Source organism: Motacilla alba, chromosome 1, assembly GCF_015832195.1.
Source record: "Motacilla alba alba isolate MOTALB_02 chromosome 1, Motacilla_alba_V1.0_pri, whole genome shotgun sequence".
In the NCBI taxonomy this organism is placed as follows: domain Eukaryota; kingdom Metazoa; phylum Chordata; class Aves; order Passeriformes; family Motacillidae; genus Motacilla; species Motacilla alba.
In genome coordinates, this window is record NC_052016.1 from 14,254,998 (window position 1) to 14,268,349 (window position 13,352).

A 13,352-nucleotide genomic window follows, 5' to 3' on the forward strand; every position below is an offset into this window, starting at 1 on the left:
TTTTTTTTTTTTTTCAGAGAAACTATTTTTCCATCCGGCAGAACCTGAGGATTTTGAACATCTGAGCAATAAGTCTGGATGCCCCAAAGTGCCAGACAAATGCCACTCTAGATTCAGGATCAACTCAGAGCAAATGTGCTCTGAGTTCAGCATGTCTTAGACATGCTGGATACCACACAGATTAAATCTGACACATTCTGGGATTGCTGGGCTCAGCAGATGCACAGCCTGGTTGGGTCTGCAGACATTTTCAAGTTTATAAACAGAAATAGGGGGAATGCCATTTAAGATTGTTTGAACCTGTATTCACTAGCTTCAAGGAAGGTGTTCTAGCAGTGAGTGACAGGTATTCAGGAATGATCAGAGGAGCTCACTTTCAGTGCTAGAAATAGTTCAGTTTGCATTGAATAAATAACTGGTAACTGGGTCTGAAAAAGGGAGGGAGGGAGGAAGCCTGAGAGGATGTTACTTTTTAGCCTATTAGTAAGTGAAAATAAAAAAGGAATAGTATGTCTGCTATGATTTGCCATCTTTTGTGTAAGAAGGCTTCATGCAGATTTGCTTTGACACACAGTGGATTTGGCCACTAAGGCAAGAGAGTGAGAAAACATTTCTTTGTTGATCACAACACAGCTGATCAGAGCTAAATCCTCATCAGGATTAGGCTCTGTGAGGCAAACTTTTAATATTCTAGACCTTCAATGAGCTATTCAATGCTTTCTGAAGGGCTCTCCATGCACCTTGCTCTTACAAAAACAAATATGAACGCAGAGAGACACAAATCCTGGTGACTATTCACTCACCTGAAAGAACAGAAAATTTCTACAGCTGGGACAGAGCACTGAGATCAAGCGACTTGAATGCCAAAAACACCATTAAACAAGAGAACTGAATCATGGATCATCTCTACCTTTGTAGATGGAGAAATAAACTCTAGGAACAAACAAGAACAATTCAGATGATATGGAAAAAATATTTTTAAAATCACATGATTTACATAAAGTGACAGCTATCTTAAAATGTCCATATTCCCGGCAGATATACTATGAGTATTTAAAGAAAAAAAAATCAATTGGAATTAGGCGCTTATGATGATCTTGATCTCTGATCAATGAAAGTCTTCATTTTATCATAGACTTAAGTATTTTTGTAATTATTGTATTGAATGAAGATATTTTTCTAGAACAGGATATTGGTTTCCCAGGGACACTTTGAAGCCAGCCAAAACTTGCAATTATGTTTGGTTGTATACACCCTTTTGATCTTTTCAGTTGTACTCTATATCAAGCAAAAATGCTGTTTAAGAAATATTAGGGGTCGCAATGTGAAAAAAAAAAAGGAAAGTTAAAGAGAACCTTAGGCCAGTTATCCTTCCAGGTTTCCACAGTCATGTGATAGCATGCATTCATGTAGCTGTCCACTATACTCTGCATATTTAGCAAAAGCAGACCCACCCCAAGAACTAAATCCAAGGGAAGAAATATAGAAAGGGTAAAGGACATTTTTATGCCTTTTCATCTGTCACATTTTTTTCTCCAGTGAACTCACAATAAATTTCTTCCATGATAAAAAAAAATTGAGGAGTAGGTTCTATACTGTATGTCAGTGTCCTGATGAGACATCTCTGTAATTAGAATAAGTGAGTAGATTTTCGCAAGGGGATTTAGCACATCATGCCTTATTCTTTTGGCTTTGAGCTATTAGCTGAGATCTCCGAGTTTTATTCCATACCCCACTTAAGACTTTTCCGTAAAACTTATTTCACATATGAATCACTAAAAGCTGGATTTCAAATCTGATTCTTCCCTCAGCCTCTTTTATAGATGGGAAACCTCAAGACTTCTCAGCTACAAATTCAGCTTTGTCCTTCCAAAGATCCTTCAAGCAAATTCCATTCAGTAGCAGAAGAGACAGACCAGATTTGACGGAGTCACCTGCTGACAGGTGTGTGTATTGAGGTGAAGGGCAGTGTTTGGAGGGCCAGCAAGGGCAAAAGGAGGTAGAAAATGATATCTGTGTGGCAACAGGAATGCAATAAAATTTGAGTCTCTCCATTTCTCCAGAAAGTCTCTCTCCTTTCTCCACAAAGGACTACAGGTGAGTGAGAGCTGTAGTGTTATTAGATAAAGGAGAGGCATGGAAAGGTGGAAAAGGGAGAGTTGGGGGTCTGTGTGGAGAAAAGTGAATAGAGTAGGAAAGGGACAGAGGGTTGTTGGTGGAAGAACCAGATAATTGAGGGGAGAAGAAAGTCCAGCTTGGGAATTTTACCTTCAACTTCTGTTGTTCTCCCTTCTGTTATGTTGTTCTTACTCAAAACCCAAATAACCCTCTCACAATCCCTTGCTTACTGCTCCTGTTGCCTCTGGGCCAGTGAGGAGGTGCAGAGCAGAGGCTCCAGGGTAGTAATCACAGGCTTCCCTCAAACCTTGTAGAAGTTGGTGCCATCAGAGCCTGAGACTGTAGGAGCACACCCTCCAATACAGACAGAACAGCCTTTTCCTGCTCCAGCCTGCCTCCCCAAACTGGTGCCTGATTCCTGTGCCTTTGCTCCCTCTGCTCCCAGGTGTAAGCTCCAGCATCCACAAATAGACCCTCTGCAATCAGTGAGACTACTCATGTGAGTAATGGCTCACAGCTGGATGCAGAGTCATGAGCTCCCTACATTTTTAGTTTTTGGATGTTAGTATTTTTCTTGTGCTTTTTTCCCCCTGAGAAATTGGATAAGAAAATTGCTTTTCCTAAAATCTTCTACATTTAAGATCACAGTGATCAGCACAGCTAGACAAGTAAAAAGGAATCTTAAGTGAAGTTATTCCAAAGCTCCTGCAACTCATAGCTTTTGTTGTTCTATAAAGCTCTTTTGCTGATATGGTTTTTAAAAGCAGTGAACAACTCTCCTGTGACTTCAAAACATCCCCAATACTAATAAATCCAGTTATGGTGGATCAGTTCAGATGACTTTTTGTGAGATCATGCTGAATTTACTTTTTACCAGGTATCCATCCCATTTCTGGTAGGATGAGGTTTTGGGTATGTACCTATAATCTCAAGCATTAGTGTTATCCCCTGAAGTCACAGGGCAAAATGGATACTATTTCCTTAGGTTCTTCTATTTTAATAAACCTGAAGAAAAAAGACAAAAAATCTCAGGAGAAAAGACGGAGATTTTTTGGTGAGGAGCTGATTTTTGAATGGTGTGACTACTGTAGGACACACTTTCAAAACGTGTTCAGTGTCCAACCATTACATCTGCAAAAAATGATGAATTTGAGAGAATTCAAACAGCGTGCTACTGGCTAGTGCACTGATGCCTTAAAACCTTTTAGATGCTCTTGAGACCTTGACCGTAAACAGGCAAACTATCTTCTAAAAATCCTTGTACTTCCTAGCAAATGTCCCAACACTCCTCCCTCAGAAGGATGGTGCAAGGAACTTCCTCATTCATCCTTAAAATAAAGCAAATATCTAAAGTAATTCTATCCAATCTGAAGTATATCTGGAAATTTATTTTTAAAAATCTTATTCTTTACTGAATTCCTACTTAAATTCTTTATACAGACATACTGCTTTGTGATTTACTTCTCTGTAATTATCTCTCCATCTTCCTTCCCCTGTAGCTATCTCTGTGCAGCCTCCTCTGCCCAGCAGCTCTCTCTGTCTCTGGGTTCTACAGCTGATTATTCATCACTATTCTTACTGCTAAGCCTGTTCTTCATTATGCGATGGCTACAACTCCTCGTCCCACTTTCCCTGCTCCTCTTCTCTCCCTGCCTCCAGGACAAGTTCATCTTCCTTTCTTGCTGTGGCTATAGCAAGGTCACAGCCTTTTTCCCTGCTCTCCCTCTCACCTGTCCAGTTCATAAGCTCCGACCTCACATCTCTATAAAGCTCTTCCTCTGTCCAGACTTCACCTCTTCTTTCCTTTTAGTCTCTTACTACACTTGAAATTCAGTGAAGGACAAAGAAAACCACAAAGGCCGCACAGGATAGTCCCACACTGATTTTTCAACCCTATTTTTGCTGGCATCTCCTATTTCAGTGACTCCCTAATTCTGACCAAAATCTGTTTGTGTCATGAGAAATTTTATTAGTAAAATTTTATCCCAGCAGCCTACATGAACAACTTTATTTGAAGTTTGGTTTACGCCAATAAATCCATATAAAACCCGAAAAGCATCTCTTGACAGATCTCTGAGCAAACAAACTTTCTGGCAAAATATTTACATGATTATGGCTTTTAGATTGATCAGGCAAAAAGATGACTACTTGAAAGTCTTGTGTCTGTCTGAAGAGGGAACATGTTTGAGGAGAGGATGCCCATCCAGCTGGAGGCAGAGGTAGCAGTGTACTGTGAATTCATATTTATAGCAGCCTTGCCACATAAAAAACAGGTAAGGGAAGACACATTGCCAGGATGACAGCTGCCTCCTTTCAGCTGTTTGCCTGTATGTATACATTTGCCTGTATTTATACATTGTTATACGTTTTCTATCAGGCATGTATTTTTGATAAAGTGATAAGGAAGCACAAGCTGCAAAGTTCTGCCCACTGCTTCAGCTGAAATAACTTCATCTAGCAATGCTTAGAGAACTTCAAAAAGCACCCCAAAAGTATTGACACAAACATGCAAAGATCAGTTGTACTTATAAACGTAAGTCATTTTCTCTAGACTGTTGGGTTTTTTCTTCATTTTTGTTCAGGCACAGCAAATAGATGTGTCAGCTTTTTGTTGGTTCAGTAACAGAAAAATCTCTCGAATCCGATTATCCCTATTCATATATAGTCTTCAGTTATTTAAAAATAAGTAGTTTGGAGATTTAGTTTTGCTTCAGAAGGTAAAGTAATCTTATTGTTCCCTAATAAGTGTAGCATGAGTCACTTCACTGCAATAGTCCCTCCACATTCCAATCTTTATTGTCTCCAAATTAAGCAAACTGTTAGATGCATCTCACTGTGAGGAAATGAATATTTCTGATCCCTGCTGCTAAATAACACGGCAGAAAATTCCTCTGAATGTACACCAGACCTGTTTGCTAATATGAAAACTGTCCCTTGAATGCATTATTCAGTCATTTTTAATTTCAGCAATTATTTATAATTTGTTAAACCTGTATACTAATAGCACAGACAAAATGCAAATGCTCCTTCTTTATCAAGAGGGGTCCCCATGAGCTCCCAGCCTTTCGTTGTTCTTGACAGAAACTTGATTGTGATAATGAAGCATTATAGCCACAGGTCTGTTAAAAGCCCTGCTTTTGTTTTTGAAAGGAGTTGTGACAATTGCTTCCCATTTGAATCAATTTTACACAATCCTCACAACAATTTTTTACTCCGTGATCATTTATTACGCGTTATTACCTGAGAGCTCGGTGACTCCCAGTGCTGTGGAGGACTCGCCCTGCTGAGAGCAGCGGACAAATTGATGGGCAAACAGCCTCTGCCCCTAAACACTCCCAGTTAAGGCTCTGGAGTGTGTGTGTGGTGAGAAGAGAGGTGCTCCACCACCCCACACAGCGGCCAAGGGATACCAGGGCCATGGGTGTGGCACAGCACTGATGGTGCCAGGTGCTCTGGCGCTGATCCAGAGGAGCACAGAGGGAGGGACGCTTACACTGAGCACCAAAGGAGTCTCTTTACACCTCCCACTAAATTATTAGAGAAGGCAGGCAAGCCTAGCAAGGGTAATTCACTGCACTGGGAGCAGGATCTCTGCCCCACACCAGCATAAAGTCAGACTTGGATGCACAAAGACTTTCACTTGTTTTAGGGGTGCAGGAGGGAGACCTAGATCTTTATGCAAATTCTTCTCCTCATTTCAAAGAACTCTATTTTTTGACAGGTTCTAAAGAAGAGACATGTTTTTCTTACACTAATGCAGTTTCCATCTCAGCAAAGCAATGTACTTTAGGAAATATCTTATTAAAAACAGGTTCTGTCTTTAAATATCTAAGAAACCCTGCCTAACAAAGCTGTGCTGTATGCAGTTTCTTGTTTTCTTAGCTTATTCTGCATTATCTAACCTACCAAATATTTCAGAAAGATTCTTTTTATGTAAAACCTGGCAACAAAAATCAATGCATAAGTAGCAGAAAAGTAATTTTGACTAGTGCCTGCATTACCTCCAACACATGAAATTTAACTAGCAGAGCTTGAATTCAATGAAAAACATACATATTAAAATTAAAAATAGCAAGTACAGAAAATTGAATTGAATCAGGATTCTCCTATCACTTGGGAAAACATATGGAAAATGTTTTACTGCACAGGAGAGTCCAGACAATATTGACCAAGCCCCTCTTGACTTTCTCTAAAACATTTTTTGCATTAAAAACAACCAGTAAGAGCAGTGATTTATTTCTAAATTCCCTGTGTGTGCAGAGAGACACAAAGGTCCTAAAACTGCTGACTAAGATAAATTGCAGGTTGGAATGTATTTAACAAATGATAATGCAAAATGCAGAAAAATATACAGAGGAACAGGAGATAGCAGTGGAATGGAGTACATGACCTGCCTGAGAAGTTACTACACACAACCAAAGAGCAGATCCAACTGCAGATAAATTCCCCCAGCTATCAATACCTACAGAATTAATCTGCTATTAAGAGAACACAGTGAATCCTTCAGCTGCTTAGCAAAGATGACTGGGAAACTGGTATTACAGTAGGAGAATCAAACCCTTACTGAGGCAAAGTTAGGAGCAAAGAATGTGCTGAAATTAAATTATTGAGTTAGAGAGAAGAAGTAGAAAAAGAGAAGAAGCAGAAAAAAAGATTAAACAGGTGAGTATTAATAGTGACACCTCCTGCCAGCCTGGCTGCCTGCTGCATGGCGCCTTGTTCCACACTTTGGAGCATCTGGTGTTGGCTGGGATTTGAGGCTGGACACGGGAGGCAACGGACCAGTGGTCCAACAGGGCAGGGAAATTTCTGTCATCCTCTTTTGTACACAGGTGCAGCCAGCCCTGGACTTGCTTGGTTTGTTTGCTTTTTAAAACTCCTCTCCCTGTTTCTCTCTGCACGTGATGGCTGCAGGAGCATCTCATCAAGCTGGCCCTGCAAGGCTCTGGCAGAGAAGGTCCTACCCTGGGCCAGAGCTCAGCAGCAGCTACAGAGATGTGAGAGCAGCTCATGGAGCAGAGCAGGTGAGAGAAAACAGAACCTGCCACCCCCCTGAACTCACCTGCCTTCAGGATTTTCACTTTCCCTGCTTCCAGGCACTCCAGACATGAATGAGATGCACCAAAAAATTCCTCTGTCCACTTAAGAAAGAGCTAATATAAGAAAAGTCCAGTTCAATATCAGAAAATTGACATAGAGAATTAAGAGGGGATATTAAAGGGGAACTTGTCTTTGGTGGATAAGAAATAAATTTAATAAAATCTTCCTGTTTATAAATTAATCATCTCCTACTGAGACTCCTTCAAAGGCTTAATGTTGAATTGTTTATATGACCCTACCACAATGTGGTGCACAAACACTGGAGATGGAAATAACTCCACAGGGAATTGAAGGAATTGTTCTGGAGTACAGAACTCAATTCACCACCACAGAATCCATGGGAAAGTAGGACTAACACCATTAAAAAAAGAAATTAAAAAAAACCAGAAATATAATTTTATCTCCATGTGGGAACTGGCTTTACCATCTGGGCTGAAAAGAAAAGGAAGACACAACTAGCTCCATGATGAGCAGATCCTTCTGGAGACAGGTTTCAATGTCCCTCTGTTACCAGCATCCTCCTAATTCTGCATATGAGCTGAACCCCTATTCCCTGTGTCAACAGGGCCTTATTATTTCCATTCCCTGAAAAGTCAGCCTTAGCACTTCTCCTAAGCCTTGGATTTACTTTGAGAAGAGGCCACCAGGCCAATCAACTATTGACCTGGTGCTGTGAATTTTCCTCCACAGAAGCAACGACTCCAGTTTTTCTCCTGAATGAGTTTTCACAAAATAGGACTCTCATCTTTGAGATCCTGTAATCCATCTAAGTCTTGGCTGAACTGGGAAGCAGTTTCAGAAATAAGTGGAAGCAACACTGAGACACAACAGGATCATATACTCTTGCTTGCCTGGAAAATCAGCACTAAATTATGTGAGACTCTAAGCAAAATATATATTTTGAAATGGAACTATTTAGCCAAAGAAAACTGTATTGATGTCTTCATTCATTTTTCTATTTATTCTAACTATAAATATATATATATATATATATGATCTGTTTTCCCACCCTGGAAAGGTCTGCTTTTTCCAAGAAAATCAGATGAAGAAAGGCTTTCTGATATCTCATCAAGGAAAAAATAACCAAACCAAAACCAATCCTCCATACCTAGCTGGATATTGACACTGACTCATAGGAATGTGTTCCATTAATCCTCCTCTTTTCTCTTTTTTTTTTTTTTTATTGTGCTAAAAGAACTAATATTTTTAGCTAAATAAAGTCCCCATTTAGGTGTGTCTATCATCAGATGGGAACATTCACTCCCACCTCACGATTTATATTTGCCAGGCTCTTCACCCACCCAGCAGACTGCCAGCCCTGCAGCCTGCCACAAATACACAGATCACAATTTCTGACTTGTTCTGTTCTGCAATGACCCACTACACCCCTGAAACACAGCAACCACAGAAACTCTGCTGGTACTCATCCCAAACCTACTCTAATCCTGTGACAGATGAGCACACAGAAATATTAATAGCCAAGCTTTAGATTTGTCTTGGTTCTGGTGCACAGCTGTATTTAGAAGGGCATCCAATAGTTTAAATCATGTTTATCTTTCTGCACCGAATGACTTGTGGTATACACCCCTCATATTACCCTGCTTAAGCTGGGCTTAACATCAGCAGTTTTATCTTGGTAGCCAGAAGGGCATCCAGTGGTGGCATTAAGCTTTGCTTTTTTGGGACAGCACTAACAGGGATTATTACCAACTCTTGGCTGTGCACAAAGCACAGTGGTGGTGCTGTAGCCCACCAGCAGCCTCCAGAGGGTCTCCTCAGGGTGCCTGGCAAATACAGCAGACACAAGCTGATGCGTGATGGGGAAAGAGAGAAAAAATTGCAAGGATGCAATGGACTTGGTGATCTCAAAGGTATTTTCCAACTTAGTTCTGTGATTCTGTCTGCTTTCAGCCCACAGCTTCTCCAAGGCTGCCACTTGATGAGTCCTTTTGCAAAGGAGAGGATGAGGTGGGGGTGGAGTGTGGAAATTTAGTGTTTCAAACCATGTCTCTGTTTTGGAAGAGGCAGAGACCAGGTTGCTAATTATTCCACAAGACAACTACAAGAACTCTGCACTGTCAGATGTAACACAAAGAAAAACAGCTGGCCTGCTAAAGGTGGGACACCTGAAAGTAACAGGATGAAGAAAAACAACTCTAAAACTCCAGAAAATTCTGAGCTGCAAGAAAAAAAAAAAAAAAAGAAAAAAAGAGAGGTCTGGTGAGATTGCTCCTGATATTTTTATGTTTTTAATTTGAGCTGTACAGCCAAGCAGTTTTCCTCACTACCTGTTTTGTTTATAGATGAGTCATCTTTGTGCTGCCACTGCTCTCACCTCCTTCCTTCCCCATCTGTGACATTTCTTCCATCCATGGTAATATCTGCTATTATAATGAAATAGCAATAATGTAATATTGCTATTATAATGCAATATTACTATGTCTGAGCAGTCCCAGCAGCTGATCAAATGACGGATTATGAAAAATAATCTATAACCAAAAGAAGATGGTTATAGATGGTTTTATAACTAAAAACTACCTTGGTTTTACTTTTCCCTGCTCATTTCTTCAAGCCTGTTTGCCTAACATATACACCAAGGCTTCCAGTGCTTTTTGTAAAAGACCAGATCCTGGCTGCCTTTGGCAACATGCTAAAGAAACACTCATTATTTATTGGATATGACATAGCCTTTCCTACATCCCTGACTCATTCTTTGATCTCTCCTGACAATTTATTTTAAAGAATTTTGCTATCTTAAAGGATTATAACTGGTACATGGTTTCCTTTCAAAAGGATTAAAAAAAAAAAGGGAAAAAAAGCCTGAAACATCATTTATGTTTTCTCTACTTTTAAAAAGTTCAGCTAAGTTCACATTCACCAGTTAAGAACTATTTTCATTTGTTTCCTTTCCCTTCAGAAGCAAACCACCACTGCCTCATGACACCATTATTACAGCATTTGTGTGTGAATTTGTCCTTTCATTTCTTTGATCATGAGGCAGCAAAGACCCTCATTGTGTCACCTTGGGGTGCACGGCATGCACTCTAAGCAAGGCCAGTACTTCCATTTTTCTGTACAAAGTCAGAAGGAAACAGCTTCCTAAAGCGTAGTGCAGTCTGAGATAGGACCCATATCCTAATGAGATTTTTTTTCCCCCTATGACTACATAAACAGGAGAGCTGTTAATTTTATTCAGTTATGTAAGCACCTGTCTCAAGTGGGAACATTTCACTGAATTTCTGAGCTGGCTGGCCAAAAGTGGTGTATAACACCACCTTTACATCCTTAGAAACATAACTCATTTTCAGAAGATGCAAGTGAGGATCTTTTTCTCTTTTTTTCTTTTTTTCAAGCTCTCCACATTTCTGGAATTTCAATATCCAGGGCAATTTTAGTCTTTGCTTCTCTCATTTTGGGCCCACAAAAGAGATCTCTGAGTAATACCACAAAGATTCAAAGATTTGGGAACATGCACAGATCAAATTTCATATATTTTTAGCTTTCTGAAAGGATATTTTAATGTATCTTGAGTCAGAGTGATATTAGCAAAGTTAATGTTTCTGATTGCTGTGTACAGTGCAGTGAATCATCACTGTAAGCTGAGGTGACTATTAGCAACAGAGGTTAAAAGTTCATGAAAGTTTTAAAATTTCCTTGTTAATTTTCAAGATCCAGATACAAGGACATTTATGAAAATTTACCAAGAGTCTTCTCAAATCAGAGAGGCCCTACAAGATCTTAAGAGTATATCGGGTACTGACTTGCCCACTTTTTACAGTGTGATGGCCAGAATATTGCCATTAATTGCCATATAAACAAGTGATATCAAGAGTTTGGGTGCTGTTTGAGCACCTGCAATCTGCTAATATATTTGTTAATAAATCTAGATATTTCATTGAAGCCAAACATTAGAGGAGGAAGTGGTGCAATCACTCCACAACAAACAGGAAAAAAGCAATATATTCTGCAGATTGTCATTCATGACCTCACTGAGGACAACACAGTGCTTGCACAGCATGATTTAGGGATACAGGGAATGTCACAGTTTTCCTGATTTGAAATAGAGAAGGATGACGGACATGTATGTCTGTCATAGTAGGGGCAGTATACCTCAAAAAAAGTAGTGAGATAATGGCTTTAGCTGATTTTAGCCCACAATAATCTGCAGTACTTCTACCCAGCACTTCAGAATTCAACATTGTTTTTTTCCTTACCATTCTTCCCTCTCTGGCCAGCAAAAGCCTTTTCCCTAAGCAGCCTGTAAAGGTAGAGGTCCTCTTGCTCTTGGTAAGCCTGCCAGAAAATAGGGGAGTTATTCCCTGCCAGCCAGCCTGGTAGAGAAAACACAAATATTAACATTTCCATGGAAAGAAAGCAAGTCCTAAAGTATTTTCTGAGAAATTATTTGAACAGAAAGCATTTCATTGAATGTACTTCAGGAGTCTGTCATGTCAGAGTGATCCCACAGGAAGGCCAAGCGTGCAGAGGAAAAGAAAACTTCTCAGGGGGGCTCAGGTTATAGGTGTGACAGAAGAGGGGATGTCACTAAATCACTCCAGACATGCTGGCTGGGGCTGATATATTGCTCTGGAGGTTGAAAAAGGGCTGAGGAAGGCAAAGGAGCCTCACTTTGACTCAGACGTTTGTGTGAAGGCCCATAGGAGCTAAGGGAAGGATGCAGGAAGATATCTGATCAGGATGAAGAAAAGAAAACCTTTCTTCGCAGAAACCTCAAGAAGGGCTTTTGAGCTGTTCCTGGAAAATGATGATTTTAAACACAAAGCTTAAAAATGACATCTCTGTACACAGGAACACAGCTATCTCCCAAAGAAAGATGGGTTGTCCTTGACACATAACACCAGAAGACAACAAAGCAGAAGGCACATATCAAGTACATTGATATTACAACTGCTCCTTTACCCCTGCAAAAGTGCAATGCAGGTGGGAGACATTTGAAACTGGCTAAATTGCATTTCTACATGGGACTACACCTTTCTGCACTTTTACACTTTCTCTGTTTGATCGGTTTTGTGATACTTATTCTTAAAAGCTGGGACCTCAGACTGAATGGTCACTGCTGTTTGTGAAGCTTGTCTTGATACAGCCTGTTTTATTTTAATTACCTAGATCTGTAGATTTGTCTTTGTTGCCATGACCTTCATTTTCTGATGTTGTGGCTTTATGACAGCTGAAATTCTATCACTGATATTAAGATGTGGTGCATAACTAATGGCTCTAATATTCTCCTCCTTTATTACTAGGCCTTTAAATGAAAAAGTTATTTTCAAAGTCTACCCCAACACCTTTGTTCATGAAATGAATACCATCTTTTGAAAAGTGTTTCCAATCTTATTTTGCTTGGAAAAATACTTAAATGTTTTATCTGTACCTTAACTTCCTCTGTTATTGGCCTTTTCCTGGCCTTCCTATTTCTGTTCCTGCTAAATTTCAGAGCACTGCATGTGCTTGAGAGATCCATTGCATATATCCTTTCTCCTGGTCTCTGGTGAAGTTACCTTTTTGTGGTACATTGGTGCTTTTATAGCTATATCCAAGAGAAAGTGTGCTCCTCCTTTCGCATGTGCAAATAAATGTAGAGTTATGTGTAATATATCGAAACTCCCTTGTTCATCTCTTTATTTATATTTTTATATATATATTTGGTAGGGTTGCCAGAGACCTTTCACTTTAACTTGCTTCTACGCCTCATGTCTCTCATGGCCCTTGACTACTGTCTCTGCAATGCCATTGACCTGAATATTCCTGTTTTCATTTCTGCCTTGTGGAAACATCTGCTCAGCCCCTTAAGCCATGCAGGGAGTCTGGTTTCATTCAGGTGTCAGAAAGGCAGTAGGATTAAACCACTTCAATGGGTGCATGCAAGCACTGACAACTTTTAGTAGAATAGAATAGGGAATAGGAATTAGTGCTTGGATCATAATGCTTTCTGTGCAGGCAACCACAGACCTCACTACCAAAGGAAAACTATTTGATATCAGGCACCAACTGTGCATTCAAAATAGAAAAGGCAGCAGGCCTTCTCTTGATGAGTTTAAGCGTTCAGGGACACATTCTGTCTCCTTTTGTGCTCACTCTGATTAGTCTCTCACTCCCTTTATATTCCTGCTGTAACT